The sequence below is a fragment of the Prionailurus bengalensis genome, chromosome D1 (genome assembly GCF_016509475.1).
Source record: "Prionailurus bengalensis isolate Pbe53 chromosome D1, Fcat_Pben_1.1_paternal_pri, whole genome shotgun sequence".
NCBI classification, from domain to species: domain Eukaryota; kingdom Metazoa; phylum Chordata; class Mammalia; order Carnivora; family Felidae; genus Prionailurus; species Prionailurus bengalensis.
In genome coordinates this window covers 56,632,786-56,658,653 of record NC_057346.1, presented here as the reverse complement: position 1 = coordinate 56,658,653, position 25,868 = coordinate 56,632,786, and the positions used below count along the sequence as shown (strand labels likewise).

The window sequence follows — 25,868 nt, the reverse complement described above, 5'->3', positions numbered from 1 at the left end:
TTTAGTAATTGGGTCAGCTGATTATTATACTACTGGTAGCTTGAAATCAGCCATGTGAAGAGTCACATCAGGAAATTGACCAACGCTATAAATCAGGCTCCTCCTTTTTTCCAGAATGTTAGTGAAACATTTACCATCATACCACTGCTCACATATGTGGTTTATTTATTTTTGAAAAATGTGTTAAGGTAATTCAATAGGGAAAATGATAATCTTTCCAACAAATGTGCTGAGAAAATTGGATGCCCATGTGAAAAGAAAATGAATCTCAATTACTATCTTACACCATACACAAAAAAGTTAACTAGAACTGGACTACAGACCTAAATGTAAACCCTAAAACCATGCAACTTCTAAGAGAAGAAATAGAAGAAAATCTTTGTGGTCTTGGAGTAAGCAAAGATTTCTTAGATACGATACAAAACCCCAAAGCAATAAAAGAAAAAAAAAAGATAAAATTAGGTTAATCAAAATCAAACTTTTTACTCTTCCAAAGATACCATTCAGACAAGGTAAAGACAAGCCATGGTCCGAGAGAAAATATTTGCAAAACATATGTCTGATAAACTATTTGTATGCAGAATATATAAACATCTCTTAAAACTCAATGATAAAGCAAACAATCCAATTTAAAAATGGGAAAAATATTAATAGACACTTTACTAAAGGTTGTCAACACCACTAGTCATTAGGGAAGCACAGATTAAAATCCCACTAAGATACCACCACATATGCACGAAAATGGCTAAAATAAAGAACACTGACAATGCTAAATGTTGGCAACAATGTGGAGCAATTGATCTCTCCTACATTGCTGATGGGAATGTAAAACAGAATAGCCACTTTGGGGAAAAATTACTTTTAAGCTAACCATACACTTACAACATGACCCAGCAATTCTACTCCTAAATACCAAAGAGAAATGAAAATATACATCTACAAACAACTTATAGCTCAATGTTGGTAACAGCATTATTCATGGGAGCCAAAAAGCTGGAAATAACCCAGATTTTCATGAACTAATGAGTGAACAAAGAAAATGGGTAGATCCACACAATGGATTTACTCAGCAGTAAAAAGGAATGAACCAAATCGGATGAATCTCAAAAACATCAGGCTAAATCAAAGAAGTCAGACAGAAGACACTACATAGTATATGATTCCATTTTTATACAATTTCTAGAAGAGGCACATTGTAGAAACAGGAAGATCCATGACTGTCTAGGCCTCAGGTAGGAGAGTGGGCTGATGGTAAATGAACACAAGGGATGGAACATTCTAAAGCTGTCTTTCAAGGATGCTTGCATCGCTATATTCATTTACTAAATCTCATCAAACTGTGCACTTAAAAGGAGTGAATTGTAGGTTATGTAAATTATATCTTAATAAAGCTATTATAAATCCAGTTGGAACATCTTCTTCCCTCACATCCCTCCCCTTGCAGGGAAGTGATCCCTTCCTGCTTTGTTGTCCTGGGACTTCTCTGTACCAGCTTCTTTGTCTGATTTCTCACATTGTCTTCCTGGTTATTTGTTTCCAAGCCCATCTGTGAGAACCTGGGGGGCGGAGGCGGCTTCTGAGCCAGCTCTGTGTCCCTAGTGCCTGGTTTGGAGGCTCGAACAGTTCAGCAGGCACTTAAATCAGTGCTGCTGAACAAGCCGACACTCCTGAGTTTACTTTCTTAATTGTAAAAGTAACACATGGCGATTGCGGTTGGTTTTCCATTTTTCTTCTTCCTATTAATTTGTAAGAAAGCTCTACAACTCCTATAGATAAAAATAAAAGAGAGTAATTCTTTGTAACTATGTTTCCCAGTTTATCTTTTCTTTTATATATAGGGATAAATAAGGATATGAAAAATATCTGTATCTATGTATCTACATCAGAGAGAGGGAGATGGAGATCTGTATCTGCAGAGATACCCATATCTATATTCTCCATGTATCCATGTATAAGCTTTGTATTTGAACATGGCCTTGTCTATCAACCTTCTCCTTTATCCCGTTTACTCCTGGGGTTAAGCTTTAAAACTTCCCTTATGCCACAATCATGTAAATAATTATCTGTAATCCCATTTTGCATGTTTGTTTCTTGCATTGAAATCTTTACGCCACTGGGAATATATTACTATTTTTTGTGTCGGCTGCTCGAGTGGGAAAGGCAGCACTGTCTCCATTGCTGGCAAGTTGGGGAAAATATAGCCTGACTCAACCCAGCAGGACAAGGCTGCGTCTCCAGGGCTCCGTAGAGTATCAGTTACATCACAAGCGCTCAGTGTATATATGTTGAATATGTGAATTAATGAGCGAAATCTTAAAACTGCCATCCTTTGATCTAGTAAGGGATAAGTTTTCCACTTCTAGAAACTTGTCATAAAGAAATAGCTGGAAAAGAAAGATTTTTTCACGTATTACACACTCTTGATAATCATCCTGTGTGAAGGCGGCAAATTATTCCTTTGTTTGGAAATATGAATACATTTTAGGTCTGACAGTGCTGGAGCATGACCAAATCTCAGAAATTGTTAAGTAATGGGGAGCATAAAAATATTAAGTAGGTAATCCCCACGATGCCATTTTTGGTGCATTTAATGTCACGTTTGTTTCTTGTTGCTAATGATTCATTGGAAGTGATATCCATTAAATTCTGCCTTCGGCTGCCTGCGTTCCATCTCATCTGAGGTAATGGGAGCTGTGGGAGCCCAGCAGGGGAAGAGCCACCCGGCAGTAAAAGGGTGGGCAGTCTGCTGAGTGGAATTCTGGACTTCATTTACATTACAGGCACCACTAACCTCTGGTGGCTTCAGTGACTCTCTTTCTTTTTGCGACGCAATTCTATTTCTAGCAAGTCTTTCAGCAACCTGCTGGCTCTAAAGAAGGACATACTCAGAGGCATCAGAGTCAGAACAAACGTGAGACTATTTTTCAGGCCATGAAATCTGAAGGGTTGTGTCAAAAATGGGACCTAGGATATCTTCACGAAGCTGCAACGTCAAACTCAGTCCTGTTAGTCAGTTGCCTGGGCCAGCAACCAGGGTCACGGTGATACGGCGTGGCACCTTTCGAGGCCAGTTGCTAAGGAGCAATGGGACAGCCAGGGCTGCTGGCTTCCTTTTTCCTCTCTCTGCCGGAGGTGGGAGGCACTCACACATATTCACGCTTTAACCTTCAGGGTGGCCCCAGAAGGCTGGAGTCTCCTGAGTCCCAGATCGGTGCAAGAATTTACTTGGGGTGTCTCTGTCAGTCAGGGCCAGATTTGAACCAGGTCTGTTCAACTCCAGATTTCAAGCTCCATAAGCTGCCCCACGAAGGCTTGAAACACTTTCATTAGTCTGTGTCTTTGCACGGGCCTGTCCTTACCTTGAATTTTTTCTTTCCCTTTCCTACTGGGGAAACTGCTACTTCAAGATGCAGGTCAAACCCAGGCAAAGAAGACAGTAGAGAAAAAGATTAAGGACACAAACCAGCATAATTTACGGGGCCATCAGGAAAAGGTCTGCGTTCCTAAGAAAGGCAAACATCACATGATACATTAGGTACCTAACTCTCCTGACTCGTGTCCCCACTGGTCAGCAAACATACTGAACACAATGCCTTTCACGCAGCAGGTGCCCAACCAATATTTTATTTTATCTTTTACATTTTTTAATGTTTATGTATTTTTGAGAGAGAGAGAGAGAGAGAGAGAGAGAGAGCGAGAGAGAGAGCACAAGCAGGGGAGGGGCAGAGAGAGAGGAAGACACAGAATCTGAAACAGGCTCCAGGCTCTGAGCTGTCAGCACAAGGCCCAGTGTGGGTCTCAAACCCACAAACCGTGAGATCATGACCCAAGCCGAGGTCGGATGCTTAACCAACTGAGCCACCCAGGCATCCCTGAACCAGTATTTTAAACATGGTTTTATGCCTCTGAGCCTCTGACAGGTATTCTGTTGAATAAGCATTTATGAAGCAACCCCGAGTAACTGCTGTTAAGGAACTTCCAGCTGAATGCTGCGAGATGCTCTGGGAGGTCAAGGTTCCCATGAGAATCTGAAGGGTTTTTAGAAGATAAATAGGAGTTTTCAAAGAAAGGGAGACACTGAACTTCCTGCAACCTTCCCTGCTCTGGGCTTTCCAGGGCTATGTGCAGGAAGAACAGCACACCCATGAACTCATGAATGCAGCCTTAGCACTTGGACTTGTCTTAGTGGCCTGGCCTTCCTTCCCTGGATGGCCTGGAATGGCAGGGACTGGCCAGTGAGGTCACGAGCTCTCAGCTGGGGGAACAAAGCCCTTCAGAACACCTAGTCTTTGGGGGAAGCAATTAATATTTCATAGGAAACTTCCTTCACGCCAGTGTCCCTGCATTCTTTGTCATCATGCAGGTCACTGGGCTGGCATCCAGGTGACTGGAAATCCAGTGACTGTGAGGGGAGGGAAAAGAAGGAGTGTATCAGGGCCTCCAGGGTACCAGTTGTCCCACAAAAACATGCCCTCATCTGTAATCCCCACAGCAGTGCTATAAGGTGGAGACTTTCCCCCATTTTTACAGAGGAGAAAACCAAGGCCCAGAGAGGCAAGTGATTTGTCCAAGGGCACAGAGCTAGTGCATGGACGGGCCAGAAGTCAAATTCAAGGTGACTAACTACAGATCTGACATTTCCCTATCATCCTACATTAATCTGTTTCTATATACAAAACAAAACAGAACAGAAAATTTAAAAATTACTTTTTTCTCTTTTTAAATATTAGAATAAAACGTGGAGCCCCATATAAAGTGCAGATTAGGTACCCAGAAGGAAGGCACACTTTTGGCCATTAGCCATGGCTGTAGAGCCATGAAAGGGCCTCTGTGACCTCTATACCTGGAGGGTCAAGGCCAGACTCCACACCAGCCGTGGGTTCTGGCCCTGCCACGGCCCACCTCCGCAGGCCCGTTGCCTCCCACTCTCGTCCCTGGAACAGCTCAACCACACGCCTGTGCTAGTCTGCACTCATACTCTTCCCTCTTTCCAGAATGCTCTCCTAGGCCTTACGCTCTTTACATCACCCTGCTCCAATGTCACCTCTGTGAAGCCATCCCTGACCCCCAGACAGGGGGTCTGCCCAGCTCCCCCAGTGCATCCTTCCCCACCTCAACCACATCTTGAAGACAGCTTATATTCTCCTTTAGGCTGGAGGCCCCGAGGGCAGGAACTGTGCCCCAGGGTCCCGCCCAGGGCCCAGCACAGAGCAGGCACTCAGAAAAGGTGCACTGAATGAACAGGATTGCATGAAAGTCACAGAACAGCAAAGCTGAACAGGCACCCCAAGACATTCTCACCTTATTTCACGGTCAAGGATTCCACAAAGGGCAGTGGAGAGGTGGGGTGGGGTGAGAGGTGGGGTGGGGTCAAGTACCAGAGCTCAGACTTGACTCTGGAGGCAGAGGGAGCCACTCAAGATCTCAGAGTGGTGGAGTGATGTGATAATGTGGCCTGGGAGCCACTTTGGTTGTTTTTGTTTTGTTTTTGTTTTTTCTTTCTCATGACCTGTGGCTTATTTGTGAGCAAAACTTGAATTTATCCATTTACAACTTATTTTATAATTTGTTGTAGCAATTACTTTCAAGACAAACATCTTATAACTAAGTAGAAGTTAAAAACAATGTAAAGAAAAAGAAATTGAGAACAATGTTATCAGACTTTAGTAGAGTAAAATCAATGAAGATTTCTTCCTACCGGGTTTTCTATGTAGCAAATTGATGTTTTATATTTTAACTTAGTTGATTTCTATTTCTTATTTAGTTTTTCCAATTAAAAAGTACATAAAAACTTTTGTCTCTTTTATTTTTTTTTAATTTTTAATGTTTTTTTTGTTTTTTGTTTTTTGGGTTTTTTTTGAGAGAGAGAGAGAGAGAGAGAGAGAGAGAGAGAGAGAGAGCAAGGGAGGGGCAGAAAGAGGGAGACACAGAATCTGAAACAGGCTCCAGGCTCTAAGCTGTCAGCACAGAGCCCGATGCGGAGCTCAAACTCATGCACCAAACTGTGAGATCACGGCCTGGGGCGAAGCTGGACGCTCATCTGACTGAGCCATCCAGGCACCCCAAACTTTGTCTCTTTTAACTAGGATCTAGGGAGCCACTGTGGTTGGGTGAGTCAGGCCACTTGGTGACAATGAGAGGCTGGGGACAGGGAGAGACTGGAGGCTACATCTTCACATATGTTCTATTTAATGATGGTGAATTAGAACTCACTGTCAATTCTGCTCACAATTTATTTCATTCATTTGTTGCGTGCCTACAGCAGTTATAACATAGTTACCCTTTACTGAGGGCCTACAATATACAAGGTGCTTTGCCCTCATGATTTAACTTAATCCTTAGCACTACCCTTTGAGATGAACACTATCACTTTCCAATTTATGGGTGAGGAAACTAAGCTCAGAGAGATGAAGTTACTACCTGAGGCCTCAGAGAAATTGTGAGCCAGGCACTGCGTTAGCACCCGAGGATAAGGGACAAGGAGCTCACGGTCCAGTCGGGGCCAGAGGAGGCAGAGAAACAGACTTGAGTCATGTGGCATGAGAAGTGCTGTAGCAGAGAGAAACACAGCGGGCTGAAGAGGCCCAGAGCAGGCCCCCAACCACTCTTAGGGATGATGGATGAAGTCTTATTGTGACAGCTGGCAGAAAAAACGCGGCACACGTCGGAAATAGGCCTACCCTCCTATGACTTACTTTTCTCTTTTTGACTATGCAAAACCTAGGAAGCAATGACTGAAGGCAGAAGGATAAACATGCGGGGCATCGCTGCATGCGATTCAAAAATCACCTTCACGCTTGTAGTCATTTAACACAGAGGCTCCCGCATGTGACTTCCCAACAATGGGGACTGGCCCCACGTCTCTGCCTCAGGAAACTGTGGGGCCATTAAGGTAGTCCCCAGGATCCTGAGGGAGACAGGGATGACAATCCAGCAGCAGATGGCTCCACACAGGCCCGCCACGTAATTAAGTTGCTGTGAGAGACAGTGTAAAGAGATAAATGAATTAGTTGGGGGGGGGGCAGGCACCGAGGGTGCAGGCTGTAGGACAGCCAGCATCAAAGGGGGGTCAGGGACGAGACACCTCCAAACAGCCACCACTCTGCACTCACAGCTGTGCCCGTGTGCACGTCTCAAGTGTGTGCACATGCGCTCTAGTCAAGCAGGGCGGCAGGGGGTTGGTAACAAAAGGACACGTAATTCTGCTTTAAGATTAATCATGATAATGGTGATGGCAGTGAAAACAGCTTACATTACAGAGAATCTTGCCAGTGCCAGGAACTGTAGGAAGTACATTTATGCATTATCTCATTTAATCCTCCCAGAGACCTCAGGAGGCAGGCACAGTTAGTACCATTCTCATTTTACAGATGAGGAAATAGGAGCTGAGGGTAGTTAAGTGTCATGACCTTGGACAGCAGTAAGTGGAGATGCTGAGGTTAAACGAGAATAATACAATGAATAGCCCGTGTCCCAGGACTGAAGAGGGGAACTCAGCTGAGGCACAGAGACAATACCGCATTCCAAAGGGAGGCACGCTGTCACAATGCAGAATTGCCAAAGGCCGAGAATAGTAACAGGGACAGGATATTGGTGAGAACTCTGTGTGCCAGCGAAGGGGCCACTGTCCCTCCAGCTGAAGTCAAGAGAGAGGCACAAGGACATCTGGATCTTAGGGGATGTGATAGTGACCCTCCTGAGTCAACAGGGACTCTCGTGAAAAATCTGAAGGTCAGAGATGGCTGGCTAGTCTGTCCAGGAGCAGAGACAGGGAGAAAGGGCTGTTCTGGGGGTGACTTGAGCCGTCCTGTGGTTAGGGCAAAGAACGTATGGTGCAGTTTCCCCGGGACCGGATAGCGTCAAGACAGCCACCCCGAGGGGCAAACATTTCAGAAGAAGCTAGAGGGACCATGGGATGCCCAGGGTGGAGGAGGGGGTGTGGAACCTGCCAAAGGGGATCCCCTTTTATCCCTTTAATCTCTCTCCTGCAGGAAGAGATCCATGGTGGTGAGTGCGGAGGCCTCTAGAGAACCCAGCAAAGCAGCCACAAGAGACAGTCCATCCTGAAAGCCTGCTGGTCCAGAGAGCAGCAATCACCGTGACCACGCCAGTCCCAGAAGGGCCCTGCCGTTCCCTTTGCCTCGTGCTCTTGCTACCTGAACTCCAGCACAGGGCAGGTTGGATGCAGGGTGAGGGATGGGACAAACGAAGTAGAGGCCCCACCGCGGGCTTCTCCTCTGGAACAGGCCAGAGCTGCAGGAGGAGAAGAGGGATTAACTTTAAACAGACTGACATGGTGACTATGACATGGGATGGACATTTGAATGACAGAGGACTTTTATTTACTGAAATTTGCTGTATGAGTTATAGAACTTGCCCAAATTTTCAAGCAAGGGCAGCAGAGGAACCTGTCCCACAGGATAAATTTAAAAGGATCGTGGGAAGCAAAAATAAAGTCACCTTATAATTTGTTCAATGCAAAAGTCACATTTCAGTTAATGAAAACTTACTGTATGCCAAAAGCTTTCACAATGGACTGACATTCTTGGTCTAAATTCATCTCAGGCCAACCAGCCCGTCAAGATACAAGTTATTGTTCCTATTTTAGAGATTAGAACATGGAGGTTCAGGGGGGTAAAGTGAACTGTCTCCAGGCAGAGAGCCAGCAAGTGGCTGCACAGGGCCCAAACTCACAAGGACTCCCAGTCTGGATCTTTCTGTCATGTCTTTGCTTGGGACTGTGGCAGGTCAACCCAGTGCTGAAGAAAGTGTTTCCCAGGATGCGATCTTTTCTCAGTGTGCTCAAATCACAAGTGCATGTATTCTGAATCAATTCTGTGCTCATGCATGCACTAAAGGTTCCACGACAAAGGATAAACGGCTCTGGTCTATATACTGACACAAAAGGTACCTTTTTTTTTTTTTTTTTGAGGCCAAAAAGATTGGAGAGAAAACAGTTTATTCCATAGCTGCCATCACGTGACTGTTTGTCAAAGGATTAATATAAACTGCAGTAGTCCTAACTAAATACAACGATGAGAGGGGCTAGATCTAGATCTGAGTTCAAGTTTGTAAAACATGGCTGGAGATACACTGGTGGGGGCAATGATGGTGGCGCATGGAGACGGGTCAGTGAGACAATGACGGGAGGGAAGGTCTGCTGGGTGGGCAGAAGGATGGGGCGAGGAGAAAATCGGTCAGGGAGAGTAAATCTAGACACCAGAGCAGAAGTCCCAATTCTTGTTCCTAAGATGTATGTGTGTTTTATCATCTGTTGACACATTTTAAATACCCACAGCAATGAGCGTTCTAGAGCAAGGAAGAGACCAGGACCTGCCCTAGAGAAGAACGCTCAACAAAAGCCCACTGTGGGATTTCAAATCTGCGTGTTGTGAGTGTGTGCGTGTGCTGTGCGATTGTGACTGTAACCACTACCACCACCACCATCATCACAGTCCCCATGCTCTGTCTCAACCCTCTCCCAGAGTCAGAGAACCAGCAGGTGACTTGGGCTTAAATATATCCCACCTTCACTGGTGAGTGTTGGGTATTTGCCTGGGGAGCAGAGTAATGCTGGCCTTTCACAAGGAGTTGCAAAGTATGTTTTGGAAGAGTTTGTGAAGGCGTGGTATTAATTCTTCTTTGAATGTTCAGTAGAATTCGCCAGCTTATCTGGGCTTGTCATCTATCGTCTTGGGCACAGCTGATGAGTTGAAATGAACCTGTTTGTATAATTTTGCATCTTATCTAATTTATTATGAACATTTTACTTAAATAGTTCCAAGAAGCTACTTGATATATTATAGACTATTATAAAAGTCTAGACTGAAGGCCAAATTTCAGACAATATATACCAGGACTTGAATTTTATAGTTGTGACCTACTAGTCAGTCCTAAAAAAAGGTTCCTTCAAAGTCCTCCAGGCACCAAATAAAATTCACTCATCCGAGCCCTGCGCTGAGTTCTGGCTTCCTACTCGTGTCCTTTCTAAATTCATTATTCATTAAAAGAATCCATATCTATATTTTAAATACAAAATGCTTAATTTAGAAAGGCTTCAAAAAAGGTAGTGAGTGATTTTAAGTGTTTCATTAATAACAAGAATCTACTATTTTTTTAAGAACAACTGTTCTCAAACTGAGTGCCAAATATCACCAGATAATTTTTCTTTTTTTTTTTATTGAGAGAGAGTGCAAGCGAGCGAGGGTGGAGAGAGAGAGAGAGAGAGAGAGAGAGAGAGAGAGAGAGAGAGAGAAAGTCCCACTAGAGGCAGAAGGTAGGGGGGAGAGAAAGAGAAATGGGGCTCACCAGAAGCAGGGCACATGTTCATGAGAAGCAGGGCTCGTGCTCACAAACTGTGAGATCATGACCTTAGCCAAGGTCAAATGCTTAACCGTCTGAGCCACCCAGGCGCCCCAAGAATTTCTTAGTGATGATTTCTTTCTAGTGTTCCCACTCTTGAGGTGAAGCCCTGGAATCTGTATTTTAACAGGTTCCTCGGGTGATTCTATTATAGTTGGTCAGAGGAACGCACTTTGAGAAACACCACTTTGAAGTCATGGTGACCTCGTGGGTGAAAGGTGACAAAGAAAGGAAATAGTGTCCATAAAGGGCCCAGCACTGCCCCTGGCTCGAGGCAGCATGCCCACAGTTCCAGTGTGACTAGTATAATCTGAATCACCTTGAGGAGGGTTAAACCTGGTACAAATTTAATTGTTGGCAGGACTGTAAGCCTTCTCCAATTATTTTTGGTTCCTCTTCCACTATCCTCAGCAATAACAAGGCATGGCCTATCAGCAAGAGCTTGGGTTTGAAATCCCAAATAGGCCATTTACCAGCTGTGCAACTTTAAGGAAGTCACCTGGCCTTTCTACAGATGAGCCTCAGTTTCCTCATCTGTAAAGCAGGGATAATGTCATCGACCCTGCTGGGATAATGTGAGGATTGAATGAAATAGGGTAGAAGAATTTTTCCTTTTTTTCTTTTTTTAAAATTTTTGCTTGAGTATAGTTGACATACAATGTTCCATTGGTTTCAGATGCACTACATAGCGACTCAACTTCTTTATATGTTATGCTGTGCTCACCATAAGTGTGGCTGCCATCTGATGCCGTACGACGCTATTACAAGGTCATTGGCTGTGCTCCCTATGCTGTGCCTTTTATCCCCGTGACTTCTTCATGCCGTAACTGGAAGCCTGTACCTCCCACCCCCTTCACCCACTTTGCCCCTCTCCCTGCTCTAGATGTATTTTTCTTGATTGACTTTTGCCCTTTGCCTAACCCGCTGCCCACTCTCCTTCTTTGGATGGGCTCATCTAACACAGGGCCAGAGGGACAGAGCACAGATGTAGTTTCACAGCTCTGGGGACGGATGGCTGCCAGGCCTTCTGAGCTAACAAAACTCATACATGAGAAGGGGGAAAGGGCAGATTCAAAGGCTGGTGACTAGAAGATTACAGTGACTGAAGATCAGATCCAGATCCAGCCTCTGTCGTGGTCTGCCTCTGAACACAAACCTCAACATGAGTCCTGTGAAATTTAGTTGAAGGAGAACATGCTTATATCATCAGGTGCTTTGATATATTTAGGGGGAGACAGGAAGGATATCAAGGTCAGGTCTAAAGGAGATCAATGAAAAGTGATCATTTCTGCTGTCCCAGGATATAGGCACTGGGTATCTAGTTACGTTACTCAGCTGGAATAGATAGTATCATTCCATCCAGCAAATACCACTGGCAAAGGCATCTCTGGTCTATTTTGCTGCAATGGATACCAAGTGTGTGAGTGAGCAAATCTCTCGCAATGGGAAATTACCTCTGTGGGCACCGTATAGACATCTCTTACTTTATATCCATTGGTTTAATCAACAGTCTAGAATTATGAGACGGTTTCCTTTGATTCTTTTTATACTCATTTCCTACTAGAGCTTTGGGGTTCAAATGATGAGTTCTGTCACCTGGGGAGCAAGTTACTTTACCTCACTGAGGTTTTGCGTTTCATTCTCACTTCAACCCAATTAACTCCATTCTATATCCAGAAAAAATGGGGTAACGACTGCCTGACCCAAGGTCGTGAGTGAGTTACAGCTAGTGAGTGATAGACCTGAACCCAGGCAGGCTTCCTCTGTGTTCTCATCCATTCCAACCTCTGGGGACTTGCCCAAAGACACCAAGTGAGGTGGGCAAGAACTCTCAGATGTTCTTCTGGGTCTTTCCCTGTCCAAACATCTAGGATTGTAATCTGCCAGAGGGAAGATTTGATGTGTAATACTCTGTAATTCTTGTGCAATAGTGTATAAAGAAATACCTCTCAAAAACGATCGCAAATAAAACACAGGTCCCATGAATTTCATATGCTCCCCTGATTCTTAGATGTAAGTCAACATACCTATCCCCCTTCTCCCTTCTTTTTTCACAGAATAAATATCCCCCAGTTTCCATCATTTCTGCTTCTAATGACTTCATCTTCTACTGTTTTCTATCTTTGACTCAAAGAAGATATAGGGACCCCAGAGTTGTACATAAAAAATTTTCAGATAAAGAGTAAGGCCTCTCTGGGCTACAAAAGAGTGGGGAGAGAACGGGAAGAAGAATGTAGAACCAACAGGAGAGTTGAGACTGGGGCAATGTCGTGGAAACTAGAGTCCCTCGTCCAGCCAGCCAGCCAGCCAGCCAGCCAGCCGACAACCCCCAGGGCCTAGAATTTTAGAACTGGTAGACATTCCAGAAATAATTTAATCCAGTATGCCAACTTTACGGACTGGGGAAATAAAGCAGAGAGAGGGCAAGTAAGTCCATTATGTCACGTGGCAAAGTCGTGGCAGAGCTGGAACCAGCACTCCCAGGCCTCTCATTTCCTAGCCTGGGTTTAGTTTGGTTTTGCTCTGCTGTAAAATAGTCTTGACTATTTTAAAGATGCTGATATATATTGTCATCAAAACCAACAATAGACAATAGCTGCACAAAACCTAATAGCTTGGAACATACCTTTACATAAGCATTTCATTTGTGTTACCATTTACACGGCATTAAAAATTATTCCATTGTGTTCTTCAAATCTCTTGACGTTTGCCCACAAGTCCCCATCCCATGGGACTCGTGAAGGCAAACGGTCTTTCCGGCAAGTCCACTTGCCTATTTGTTGTATGTGTCAATCGTCCTATAACTTGAAATTAAACTTCCCTCCCGTGGCAGACACTCTGAGCATATTTCTGATTTTCTGTCAGTATTTATTGAGGGCTCACTGGATGATGCTCAGCAATTCACTGCTTCATTTATTCAGCATATGTTAACCTAGATGCCGTCGATAGGAGGTCGGGATACAACAGAGGGTAGACTAGACAACATCCCGGCTGTCTTGGAGAGCAGCGACTTACGTTCCAGTGAAGGGGATCGGCAATAAACCAATAGGCAGTTATACAATACGCCAGGTGGTGCGAAGTTCTAACAAGACTAGTAATGGTGACAGAGTCACGTGGGCTTGTAGGTACGTATATGTGTGCTGTGTTACCTAGAGTCAAGGACAGCCTCTCTGAGGAAGTGACGTGAGCAGAGACCTGAAGGAAGTGCGCCTCGTGGAAATCTGGTGAAGGAGCACTCCAGGCGGAACGCTAAGACCCGGAGGCGAGAGGTGTGTGTGAAGAACAAAGGCCAATGTCACCGGAGTGGAGCTAACAAGGGGAATGGGGGGAGGAGTGGGAGATCAGATCAGAGAAGGAAGGGCGGGTGGGGTAGGGAGGGCACTGCACATCAGAATGAGAGATTTGATTTCATGTCTCGTGAGAGGCAGAGCCACTGGAGGATTTGGGCACTCATCTGGCGTGGAGTGGCGTAACATGCCTTTTGTTGTATAAGGTTAAGAACAAGGAGGAAGCAGGGAGACCAGCTAGGAGGCTACTTCAATATTCCAAACGAGAGATTACAGTGGAAGGGGCTACAGTGGCTGTGTCCCTGTCACCAGGCCAGGCAGGAGAGACTCTGAGTAAAGATATTTGCTGAATGCTTGAACGATATTATACAGGAGGCATGTAAAAAGTGCTAAGGGTAAATAAATGAGAAGATTTATTCTACCTCTGGGAGAGAGGGCAGCAATGTGGAAGGAGACATGAGTTGAGTCTTGAGGACTAAGAATTCACCAAAGATGGGACAACGGCCTTTTCATGGCCAAAAGGGTAAAAGCAAATTCCACAAGGACCCCAAGGTGGCTGCACTCAGGGTCCTGGAGGGGAGGGAACATGGGGTGTATGGCAGTCAACGAAGCCAGATGGTAGGGAGCCCAGGCCAACCACGCTAAGGACCCCTAACTCACATTTCTCCAGTCCTCATGCCAACAGCCGTGCCAGGTAGACCCCGGCAGGACAAAGGCTCTGCTCCCAGGAGCTTCTGTCCTGGTTTCAGGAGATGGGACTGTGGGGTGCAGGCACTGGGGACCAATGGCCAGGATACTAGTCCTTTAGTCAGAGCGTGTGTCTTTTCCAGTTCCCATGACGCCCTCCCCCCACGTTTCTCCCACGCCCCATGGGCAGGGGCAGGGGCAGTGGCAGTGGTGGGGCACGTACGGCCGGTCATGGCTGCTGCTGGGGCTCCTCTTTACTGGAACTTTCAGAGTGCCTCCACTCACTTAGGAATGGGCTTTCAGACCACAGGGGAACTTGGCTCTTCAGAGAAACACAGATTGATTAAGAGATATGCTGACACCTTCCAAAACACCGTGCAGGAAAAATTCTCCCTTTTCTTTTAATGAGGGCTTAAGGGCTATTAAAACTTATTTGTCATTTGCAATCTTGTAGCTATAAAGAGACGCCCTTGCATTATTCTTTCCTAGAGCTTTCTCACACCAAATTCCTAATGAGGTAATTACCCTCATAATAATTACTGCCTAATTACTGGGGGAGCGGGAAGGAGAATGTGGAACAAAATAAGCAGCTGCAATTTGGGTTGTTATGTCAGAGATCTGATAAAAATGATCTCTGTGAAAGTCAGTAAAGCGAACGCTTTTTTAGTTTATGAAACGAGAGATCCATCACCAGGGTTTTATAAAAGTAATTAGTTCGAAGCATGCCTTTTAACCTCACCCTGGGGATCTAGCATCTTCTTGGAGGGAGGCTGGCTGAGGAAGCAAGGGGAGCCTGTAATCCAACGGAGCCCGCTGAAACCCCACGCACACCTTCCTTCCCACGACACCTTATACAAGTGGCTGAACATGCCCGGGCCTCATTTTATGAAAGTAAAATGTGGGAAATGTACCTGCTAGGTTTTCTGTGAGGACTGAAAACATCAACCCCCAGGCCAAACAAGCGGGGCTTACCAAGTGCTACTTTGACCACTTGGAATCACCATCCGTTCATACAGCATCTATCTGCCAAAAACCCAATTAGGCAAGGCCAGAGGGCTCCGCAATTATTCAATAATTCTTACCCACGTATTTTCCCTCGAGAGTGCCAAAATCACTTCGGGTTAGTCTGTCGGTTCATATTTTTAGAAATTTGAGGTAAAAATAGAAACCCGTGCGGATAAACATGGAATTTGAAATCGCACAGCTGCATCGGAGGCCAAGCTGTGAGCGGAGGCTGCTGGCAGTCTGAGGACTGGCTCCTGGGCTGCGCTCGCCCTGAGGCCTGTGGGAGCATCTGTAACATGAGCCTCCCCCGGCAGCCAGGCTCAGACGGCCAGAGTGCAGGGAGGCAGGGCTTCTGGTGCTATCTCTTTGTTATGTGTGCGTTTAACACCTGCCTCAGCGGACAGACACTACGCCAGGCAAGCAACCCAAACATAATTCTTGCCTAAGGAGCTTCTGGGCATGAGAGACCGAAGCAGGTGTAAGCTATAGTTGTAATAAGTACACAGAATCCTCTTTACATGTACTTTACCCTCTGGATTCTAGAATGTGCCTAGCACTGTTTTCTCTAGGCTGATCTCCAACTTTAGTGTTCCTGGAATCACCTAGAGTGGGAGTGAGGGGCTTGTTAAGATGCAGACTCCTGGGCTTCACCCTTGCAGCCTGATTCTGGGTCCCAGTGTTTGTTTAAACAAACACTACAGTTCTAATATAGGTCCATGCACTGTGCACAGTGAGAGAAACATGGAGCTAGTTACTTGCTCTGCATAACAACTTTGGGATATAAGCAGAATAAACATTATTTGGAGGGTTTAAGTAATTGATCCCAGGTAGGCAACTTGCCAATGAGTGATAGGAGCTTGGACACCCCCTCCCCCCGCCCCCCCCCCACATCCCTTCCCCTCCTCCCACCCAGCCTGCCCTGCTGAAAAGCCATTGCTCCATTAAACCTTTGTCAGAACAAGTATTCTTGAAATAATCTCAGCTCCTTAACACCCAAAGTGTGCTTCTTTTTTGTTATTTACAGCCTTGCACCTAATAATGCTACAATTAAGTATCTGCCTTGCCTCCGTGTACTAAACACGTCTTTTTAATTCAGGTGTTTTGGCATCTGGGGCCTTACTGAGGGCCCAGGTGGGGAAACAGCTCCCCACCGCCACTCCAGGGCTGCCATTCCTAGGGGTGGTAAACACGCCTTTCATATGCAAACCAACCAATCCAATGCCCAGACCCCAAACACCTCCTTTATTGGGCTCTCACACTTGGGCCACTATCCTCCTACCCTAATCATCACGGGGCCAGGTACCAGAAGACTATGGACATATGCCCCAGAGTCCACTGAAATTATTCAAGCCAGCCAATCCTAAACCTGCTTAGCCTCCTTACCCTGCCTGACCCACTTCTTCCTGGGAAAACCACATTTCCCCTCAGTCCTTCCGCCTCCTGACCAATCCTGGTGCTTCCCCACGTGGCCTTGCACGGTGTGGTGTAGGCTGCCCCCTCCTCTGAGAATAAGCTATCTTTTCAGTGGCAGTCATCTCCTGACCTGCTGGCTTACCATGCCTGAGTAAAAATCAAGCCCGCATTTTTAAAGCGGTCTCCCCTACTCAACCGGAAGTGACTTGAGGACAAATGCTTTCTCTCTAACCAACGATTACATTAACTCACTGTAGTGCTCACCTTGGGTGTTCAAAACATATTTGTTGAATTCATTTGAAAAGTCAAGAAGCTTAAATGAAGCCTTCTATCAGTGATTCTGTTCACTCTGGGAGTTAGAATTTTAAGTCAATTTTTAAGCTGCTCCCAAACTTCTGTTGTTCTTCTCAAGCCAAGTGTAAAAGCGAATGGCAGACTGTGTGGGATGCTGGGTTATCGCAGGCTCCCTTCAATCATGCAAGGAAAGTATTTACTGACACTGAGATGAAAAAGAGGCGGTTCCAGCTTTCTAGTTTGCCATGAACACAGACAGTACTGACTCACAGATAAACTCTTAAAAGGACAGAAACATTTAAAAGGGCACTTTGTGTGGCAAGCCCACTGGGACACAGAAGTGGGCTTCAGAGCAGGAAATTGAACCTAAGTCTTTTTGGACTCCTGGTCCAGTGCTCTCTTCTCTCGCCCCAAGCGACCTGGTGCTTCCACTTTTGTTTTGCTTGCTCACATATTTCACATCCCATCACACAGAACACCGACTCATAGGTACATACTTAAAAGGACCATATTTAAAAGGGCGGAAACATATCGAATAAAGTAAATGCAGCTTCTTACAGTGTCCCGAATGGGCTAACTTTGGGGAATTTCTGAGAAACACTCTGATTTAAATGGCATCTTGGTCTCACCAGCAGGTTTGCACATTTCAGCTGGGGAGATTCACTTTTCCCTCAGATGTGAGCGGTCACTTGGAGACACAGCACCTGCCCTTGGGGCATAAGTGCTCCTGGAAAAACAAGAACAACAGGCCGCTGGTTGTACCAGTAAATTAAGGAGAAATGACCCAGATATACATTTCTTACCCTGTTAGATCACATTCTAGGGTCAATACAGCATTTTAAATCTTAGTGCTCTTTTCAGATGTATCTAAACAAAACAGTTCCCCCCTCTTTTCCTCCTGTCAGATGCATTGTTTTCCCCTTTATGCCCAGACTTCATCAGAGTGGATGAAATACACAAGAAATCCCCAACTCAAAACGGGTGGTAAACCTAAACGGGTGCCATCAGCTAAGACAGCACAGCAGCGTCCACTTGGGAATATCCATGTTGGATCAGTTTGTCATTTTGGCCTCAGCCATCCATTTTTAAGCAGGCAGGTCTGGGATGTGAGGGCAGGTAGGCATCCAACTCCAGATCCCATGCTTGTTTCTCAAAGTAAAATCCCCGACTCAAAAGAACTTTCTGGAAGGCAGGATACAGAACTGGAAATGCATGGTTTCAACCTTACAAAAATATGGAGGGAAAAAGATGAACTAACACCAACATGACAGCATCTGCTTATGAGTGGTGGGATCTGAGGTGACTGACATTTTCATTTTTACTTGTCTACTAATCGTACTGTTTTGAAAAACTCAATTTCCCACTAAAGGAGGGGGGAAGAGAGGGAAGGAAGAAGAGAAGAGGGAGGGAGGGAGGGACAGAGAGAAATACCCGTGTTCAGATTGCCTCAAGCGTCCTCCCGAGCACCGCTGTGCGAGTCCGTGATGTCTGCAGGCTTCCCTGGGGCGCCCGGCTGCTAGGTCATCTGTGCTCAGCCCCACCCCTGCTCTCACAGCTGACCAGTCTCCCACTCCACCCAACACACACAAGTCTGTCACTTTCCATTCCACTTGATTTCCACTCTCCCCCTTGGCTGGTGGCCATGGAGTCCTCTTGGCAACCTCCATGCTGGTTCCCATGGATACCTTCGATTCCCAGACAGGCGGCTGCTCGGAGCAGATGGTCGTTGGCACTGTGCGGGGAACAGGCTGAGGGGACATCTGATTTATCCAGCACCCTGCATCCTTCTGCTCACCCCGTCCCCAACACACTGTGCACAAGCACGCACATGCACACACACACACACACACACACACACACACACACATCTTTCCCCAGATCTTGCTGGCTTCTGGCCTTGACAAGGAACCTGGAACATTTCAAATATAACAAACAGCACTACACCAATTGCTAACATTTATTGAGCACCCATTCTCTGTCAGTGATCTATAAAGTGCTTTGCATAGAAAAAGAAGGAAATAATTTACCAGGGCAGTTTAAGGAGTTCAGTTTTCTGACCCAATTCAAACATGACTATTTGGGCCAAGTCTTTCTGGGATTAGTGTGGACTGCTGTTGACATGCATAAGGACGATGTCTGAAGTGCACTGAAATTTCCGGTTCTGTGCCCAGCCTCAGACATTCAGATTCAGAAGGTCTAGGGCAGGACACAGGAGTCCAGGATGGTGCTGAGGAACCTGCACTGTGAACGAGCACTCCATGCGATTCCAATGCAGGTGGTCTGGGCCACTCAGGAGAAAGCCTGCCCTAGCTCAGGGATTCTCAGACTTTAGAGTGCCCGTGAGGTCTTGTTAAAATGCAGTGTGACTCAGCATGTCCGGGGCAGCATCTGAAATTCTGCATATTCAATCAGGTCCCAAGTGAGGCTGACAGTGCAGGTCCATCGACCACACTTTGAGCGACAAGAACCTAGAGGGTCAGCCCCCCAGAGACTGGTTCATACAACGCTTGCCTGCCAAAAGCCCAATTAGGGGCCAAATGCCAAAGGACGTAGCAATAATTTAATAGTGTGGTTCAGAAAGAATGCAGAACGCTAACCCCCCTTCCTGCCAGCGCACTCCACAAACAGGACTATATCCGACACACCCACTGGCACAAGAGTCCTTGACACAGTGTCAACTGTGCCCAGATTTCCAGTCACATCCTTGCCATTCCCTGCCAGGAAGTCTACACCCAGGCCTCCTATACCATCCCTGTTTCCTATGCTTGGTTTCTCACACCTCTTGCTTTCTCACACCGGCTTTTGCACACACTGTTTGGGGTGTCTGGAATGCACTTCTCCACCACTCGATGTCCGTCCCCGAGCACCTTGCTGACCGCCACAGCATCGTGGGATGCCCTGCTTCTGACCTTGGCCCTCTCCAAACCTCCCCTCCCAGATGCCAGACAGGTCTCTTGAGAATGCAAATCCAATCAATCATTCTCTTGTTTAACATCTTTCAATGGTCCCCTGGAGCTTTCAGTCTCCGGGGTCCACAAGACCCTTCATGAATTAGCTCAGAAGCCCTGGGATCTAGCTTCCCTCATTCTGTTCCATCTGCCTGAGATACCTCTTTCCACTTTACGCAGCAGACTTCTACTCAACCTCAGAACCCTGCTCAAACATCAGTCCTTCAGAAGATTTCTGTACCTAGTTCTGATGCCAGTAGTGTGCTGAAGGCAGCTCATACTATCTTGAGAGAGCCAACTATTAAATTCCCTGAGCCAGTTGTTAAGCACGGCCATTATAAAATATTTAATTATATAAATATAAATTAAACAGGGGCTCCTGGGTGGCTCAGTGGTTAAGCGTTGGACTTTGGCTCAGGTCATGATCTCACGGTTCATGGTTCAAGCCCTGCATCGGGCTCTGTGCTGGCAGTTCAGAGCCTGGAGCTGCTTCAGATACTGTGTCTCCCTCTCTCTCTCTGCCCCTCCCCACTCGTGCTCTTCATCTCTCTCTCAAAAATAAATAAACATTAATTTTTTAAAATAAATACAAATTAAATAAATTAGATAAAATACATAAATATATAAAAATAAAAAATTATATAAAAAATAAAAATCAAAAATCAAAACACATCACTTTATAAGGATTTTACCACATGTTACTATTATCTATGCTCTTGAGCTGACTTAGGACTACTGTACCTACTGGACGGGAACACCACATACTGATGACTTCTGCACAGCTCTTCCCAAGCCCCCAGTAGGGAATGGTACGTAGGCGCTTGGAGTCAGTCATGGTGGGAGTACTGACAAATGCTGCAAACCAAAGCTAGGTTTATTGTCTCCTTGGCTGTTTAGACTTAAGAAAGTAACGGAGTACAACGTTAATGATGCAGATTGCACTTAAAAAGTGTGTTATGTCTGTAGCTGTTACCTTGTGGACAGCACACACAAAAAAATTGAGGAAATATTTTTTCCAGTACTCAAAATGATTATCTGATTGAGCCAAGGAGCTCACAGCACCCCCTAATGAGTGAAATTCTGACACGTCTTCAGGCATCTTCACTGCTTCCCTTTCACCTTCTCCTCAAAATAAACAAAAACACCAGCCAATGCTTATGTCAGAACTACACTCGTTTGCCAGTAATTTGAGTGACTTCTTTGTTGGAAAGAATAGACAGATGGATGATGTCAAAAGCAGCCCCTCTCCTAGGTAGCTTCTGACTCTATATATTACACCTTATATTCTCAACACCCTGGATAACAAGAATTCTTATTCTTAGAGGTGCATGACTATAAACTTATTTTCTGTCTTTGAGGTCCCTCCCAAGAATCCTGCAGTGCTCTGAGCTTCCTCCCGGCCCGTTCTGGAAGTGCTAAGCATCAGTACCCAGACCTTTGTCCTCCAGTTTCCCACTGATGGCCTTGGTAAATAATCCGCTCAGGCTCTGGTTTCCAACAGTGTACAAACCATTACTATAATAGGGATGGTGTGACCTAGGGAGAGGGAGATACAGGCTTTAGGGGGACTGTTCAGGGCTGCAAATTATGCCTTCAGTTATTAGCTGTGTAACCCTGGAAAAGATATCCAACCTCTCTGAGTCTCAGATAGCAATACTTATGGGACAGCGTTGGGAAGACTAGACATAATGTACAGAAAGCTGTTACTACTGTTTCTACTGCCGCTAATAATATTCATGATACTTTTATTGGGTGCCGGTACTAATCAAGGCAGTTTACAGGAGAGTAGACTCCTCATAGGCAACAATGGGGCCAGAGTATGTGGAGTGACATTTTTAAAGTGCTAAAAGAAAACTATTGTCTACCTAGAATTCTTCATCACTCAGCTAGTTATCACTAAAGTATGAGGATGAGATAAAGATATTTTGGACAAAGGGCATACATACTTCCAGAAGGCAAGGGTGGGATTCAAAAAGCAATGGCGAGCAAAATACTACTGAATATTGAGGCAAATCTAAATAAGCATTGGACCCAAAAATTTAATTACTAATTATTTCTAAATTAGAGGACTTATAAAGCAAAAGTGAGCTAAACTATAAGACAACAATAACATGGAAGTTGGAGGGGTGGATCAGTGGTAAAGCCTGGCCAACCTGAAACTGTAAGTCAGATCTACAGATTTAAAAATAAGGGTAATCACACACACACACACACACACACACACACACACACACCAACGACCACCTAGCAAAAACCTAGAAATAAAATGCATAAGTTCTACACAGAAGGGAATATAGAAAAAATTAATCCATTCAGTAAAAGGCTGAGATAGATCAAAGAAGGAACAAAGCAAAATCATGGTAAATAGAAAATCCAAGAAAATCTGAAAATAATTAACAAGAGAATTCATCAAGCTTACAGGCACCAGGTAAATATACAGCAATCAATATTGTTCCTATACATCAACAACAAAGGTAACCTTTGTTGAAAGTTTACCAAAAAAAAGGTAACCAAAAAATCTCAATCACGATAGCAACAAAATCTAGAAAATGTTTAGTATAAAGTAACGAAAAAAGACCTTTTTTGAAGGATACAAAAGACGATCTGAGTAAATGTATCTTGATTATACCTGGGAAGACTCACTATGACACAGATGTCAACTTTCAGATAAACCTATAACTTTAGCCCAAATCTAATCAGAATCTCCATAAGCAATTCCGGTAGCTCAAAACTAAGTCCCAAATAAATATGGTCGTGTGAACATATAAGTAAGGCCAAGACAATTCTAAAAAAGAACAACCAAGGGAGAGACCTGTCCTGTTAAAAATCAAAGCACATTACACATTACAAGGCTATTGTGATTAGTATCAAGTGTGGTATTTGTTAGGAATAGACAAATAGGTCAATGCAACAAACGAGAGAGCCCAGAAACCCACACAAGTGAGGGGACTTGCCACCAGAGAGAGGGAACTGTTTACATCAGTGGGAACAAACGGCCTGTCAAACAAATGAATTTGGGATCTCTGGCTTTCTACATAGCAGAACACGAAAATGTATTCCTATCTCACACTCATATCCATGAAAACTCATTCCAGATGTGCTACAAGCCTGAGTGTGAAGAATAAACCTTGAAACAATCGGAAGAAAATATAAAAGACACAGGTCTATCACTTTGGGAGTAAAGGATTTCTGCAATTAGAAATGAAAGGCACAAACCACACAGGCAGGGACTAAACATACAGAGCACAGGAAGATGAAGAATTTCCGTGTTACCAAGACACTATCATCGCAGGTGAAAGACAAGCCATGGAGATTAGTCATCAGAATCAGTGCAGGTCAATAAGAGAAAGATCACACTCTAATAGGACGATGGGCATGGGGTGTGAGCATGCAGTCCGCAGAAAAGGAATTGCAGATTTTGATGAACATGTGGAAAGCTTCTGAATTTCACCGAAAATCAGGGAAATGTGAATTAAACAATGACCATTGTCACACAATGAAACTGGCAAAATTTTAAAGGTTAACATTATGAGAAAAAGGGGATACTTTTTACACTATTAGTTGAAGTATAAATGAGTCCAGCCAGTAAAAAGAGCAATTTTCCAATATCTAGTAAAGTGTGTTTAACCCAAGACCCACCAATTCCTCTTTGAACTCTTAATTATATTCACAGAGAGACATTATAAAGATACTCACCGTAGCATTATTTTTGATAGTTAAAAATTAAGAAAACCTGGGGGGTGGGGGGGGAGGGTAGGTGGGTGGGGGGGTGATGGGTATTGAGGAGGGCACCTGTTGGGATGAGCACTGGGTGTTGTATGGAAACCAATTTGACAATAAATTTCATATATTTAAAAAAAAAGAAAAAAATTAAGAAAACCTAATATATAGAGAGTAAGAAAAAGAATATGTGATCTATTCAGTGCTGGCAGGTTATACAGCCATTGAAAGGAAGGAACTATGTATAAGTGGGTGTTTATGCCCACATGTTTGTATTTTTTCAAGATATGTGATGCTGGGTAAAAAAAAAAAAATAGTCACAGAATGATACACATTGTTAGATGTCATCTAAGTAAATACACACACATATAGCAATGCCTTTTGCATTTTATTCGATAATGAGATATACACCCCCTGGGGCGCCTGGGTGGCTTAGTCGGTTAAGCATCCCACTTTGGCTCAGGTCACGATCTCAGGCATTGGTCTCTGTGCTGACAGCTCGGAGCGTGGAGCCTGCTTCAGATTCTATGTCTCCCTCTCTCTCTCTGTTCCTCCCCCGCTTGCACTCTGTCTCTCTCTCTCGCTCTCAAAAATAAATAAAGATTAAAAAACAGAGAGATATACAACCCAAAGTCATGAGAGGTAGCCTCCTGGGGGCAGAGGGAGGAGCAGGATGGGTCTGGGCCAGATGGACCAACAGAACTTTTTTTTTTTTAAGTTTATTTATTTATTTTGAGAGAGAGAGAGAGAGAGAGAGAGAGAGAGAGAGACAGAAAATCCCAAGGAGGCTCTGAGCTGTAAGCACAGAGCCCAACTCCAGGCTTGATCTCATGAACCATGAGATCATGACCTGAGCCAAAATCAAGGGTCAGACACTTAACTGACTGAGCCACCCAGGCATCCGAGAACTTTATTATGAATAAAAAATGTTTTAACACAAAAAAGACTGGAAGTAAATATAACAAAATGTTAATTTTTAACATTCTGGGTGGGGAGAATATGGGAGTTACGCTATTCTTTGTAGCATATTTTTTAAAGTTCAAAGGATAAAAAAAGGAAAGGGAAAGGGCTTTGAAGATTCCTTGGCCAAGGTGCCGGCAGATATTTAGGAGGGAACAAGAACGATATCAAAAAATGCAACCACATCCTTGGCCGCGAGCTAACTCTCCAATGTCATCGGAGTTTCCCACCACAGTTGTGCTCTCTCCTCTGCCCTGTGTTCTCTACTGCAACCCTCAGGACAGGGCGCTTTGGCATCTGCACTGGGGTCTTTAAGGGGATCTTGGAGTGTGGTTCCTTAGCGGCCCTGCCCGGAAAAACAAGACGCTAGAGGGGACTTGCCCAACCCCTTAGTGACAGGCCAGGAAATGAAGCCAGAAGGAGGGGTTCCTGCGGGGTCACACGGAAGGTGGGGCAAGCATCAAGGCTCACCTTCATCTTTCAGGGCTCAGCTCAAACACCACTTCCTCAGATGACAGCTCCAAGTCCTGGTCTAGGTTAGGCCTGTCAGCTCCCATTAAACGCTCTCCTAGCACCTTGTACTGTCCCTGCCTACAATTCATCACAGCTGTATTTAATAATTCGCGATTGGCGTGCACGCTTAGCTCCATATCTATCATTATACTGCTCACTCCATGGCGAACTGCATCTATCTCGCTCATAGCTGTAATCCAAGAACTTCGTTCGGAGCCTGCTCCCTGAGGGACTAATCTGTCTAAACCTGTGTGCATTCAGATTCCCCGCTCATTTTTGGTATTAATATTTAAAATTTCAACTGCAAAGACCTAATGACTTATAAAATATGCACATATCCATGCAACCTATGACATGTATAATATTGCCCCACTCTCTGGAGAAGGAAACTCAGGTTCAGAGACTTGAAATAACTTCACCAAGGTTACATAAATACTACATGGAAAGGCTGGGATTTGAGCTGATGTGTATCTGATGCCAATACTTTTGGTTAATCCACTGCACCGTGGCTATCAGATCAGTAGTTGTGATTACTAATTTCCCTTATGTTCTTTACTTTTTCTTCAGAACTCCTCCCTCTTCGATCACCCCCAGCCCTAAAGACCTTTCTTGGTTAAAGGCATCCATGCTTCTGCCACTGCATCATCTCCTCCTGCCTCCTCTTTTCCATCCTCCTCAT

The 25,868-nt window shown here is 44.8% G+C and overlaps 1 protein-coding gene and 1 long non-coding RNA gene across 2 annotated transcripts in view; one reads left to right on the top strand and one right to left on the bottom strand.

Annotated features, from left to right (window-relative positions):
- The window catches only part of MAP6 (microtubule associated protein 6), a 76,196-nt gene that overhangs the window by 35,267 nt on the left and 15,061 nt on the right, over positions 1 to 25,868 (bottom strand). The gene's annotated exons all lie outside the window — the stretch shown is intronic.
- Positions 7,020 to 8,478, top strand: LOC122483324. The gene is made up of 2 exons (XR_006297386.1): positions 7,020 to 7,731; positions 7,992 to 8,478. It is a non-coding gene; the product is annotated as an uncharacterized LOC122483324 (long non-coding RNA).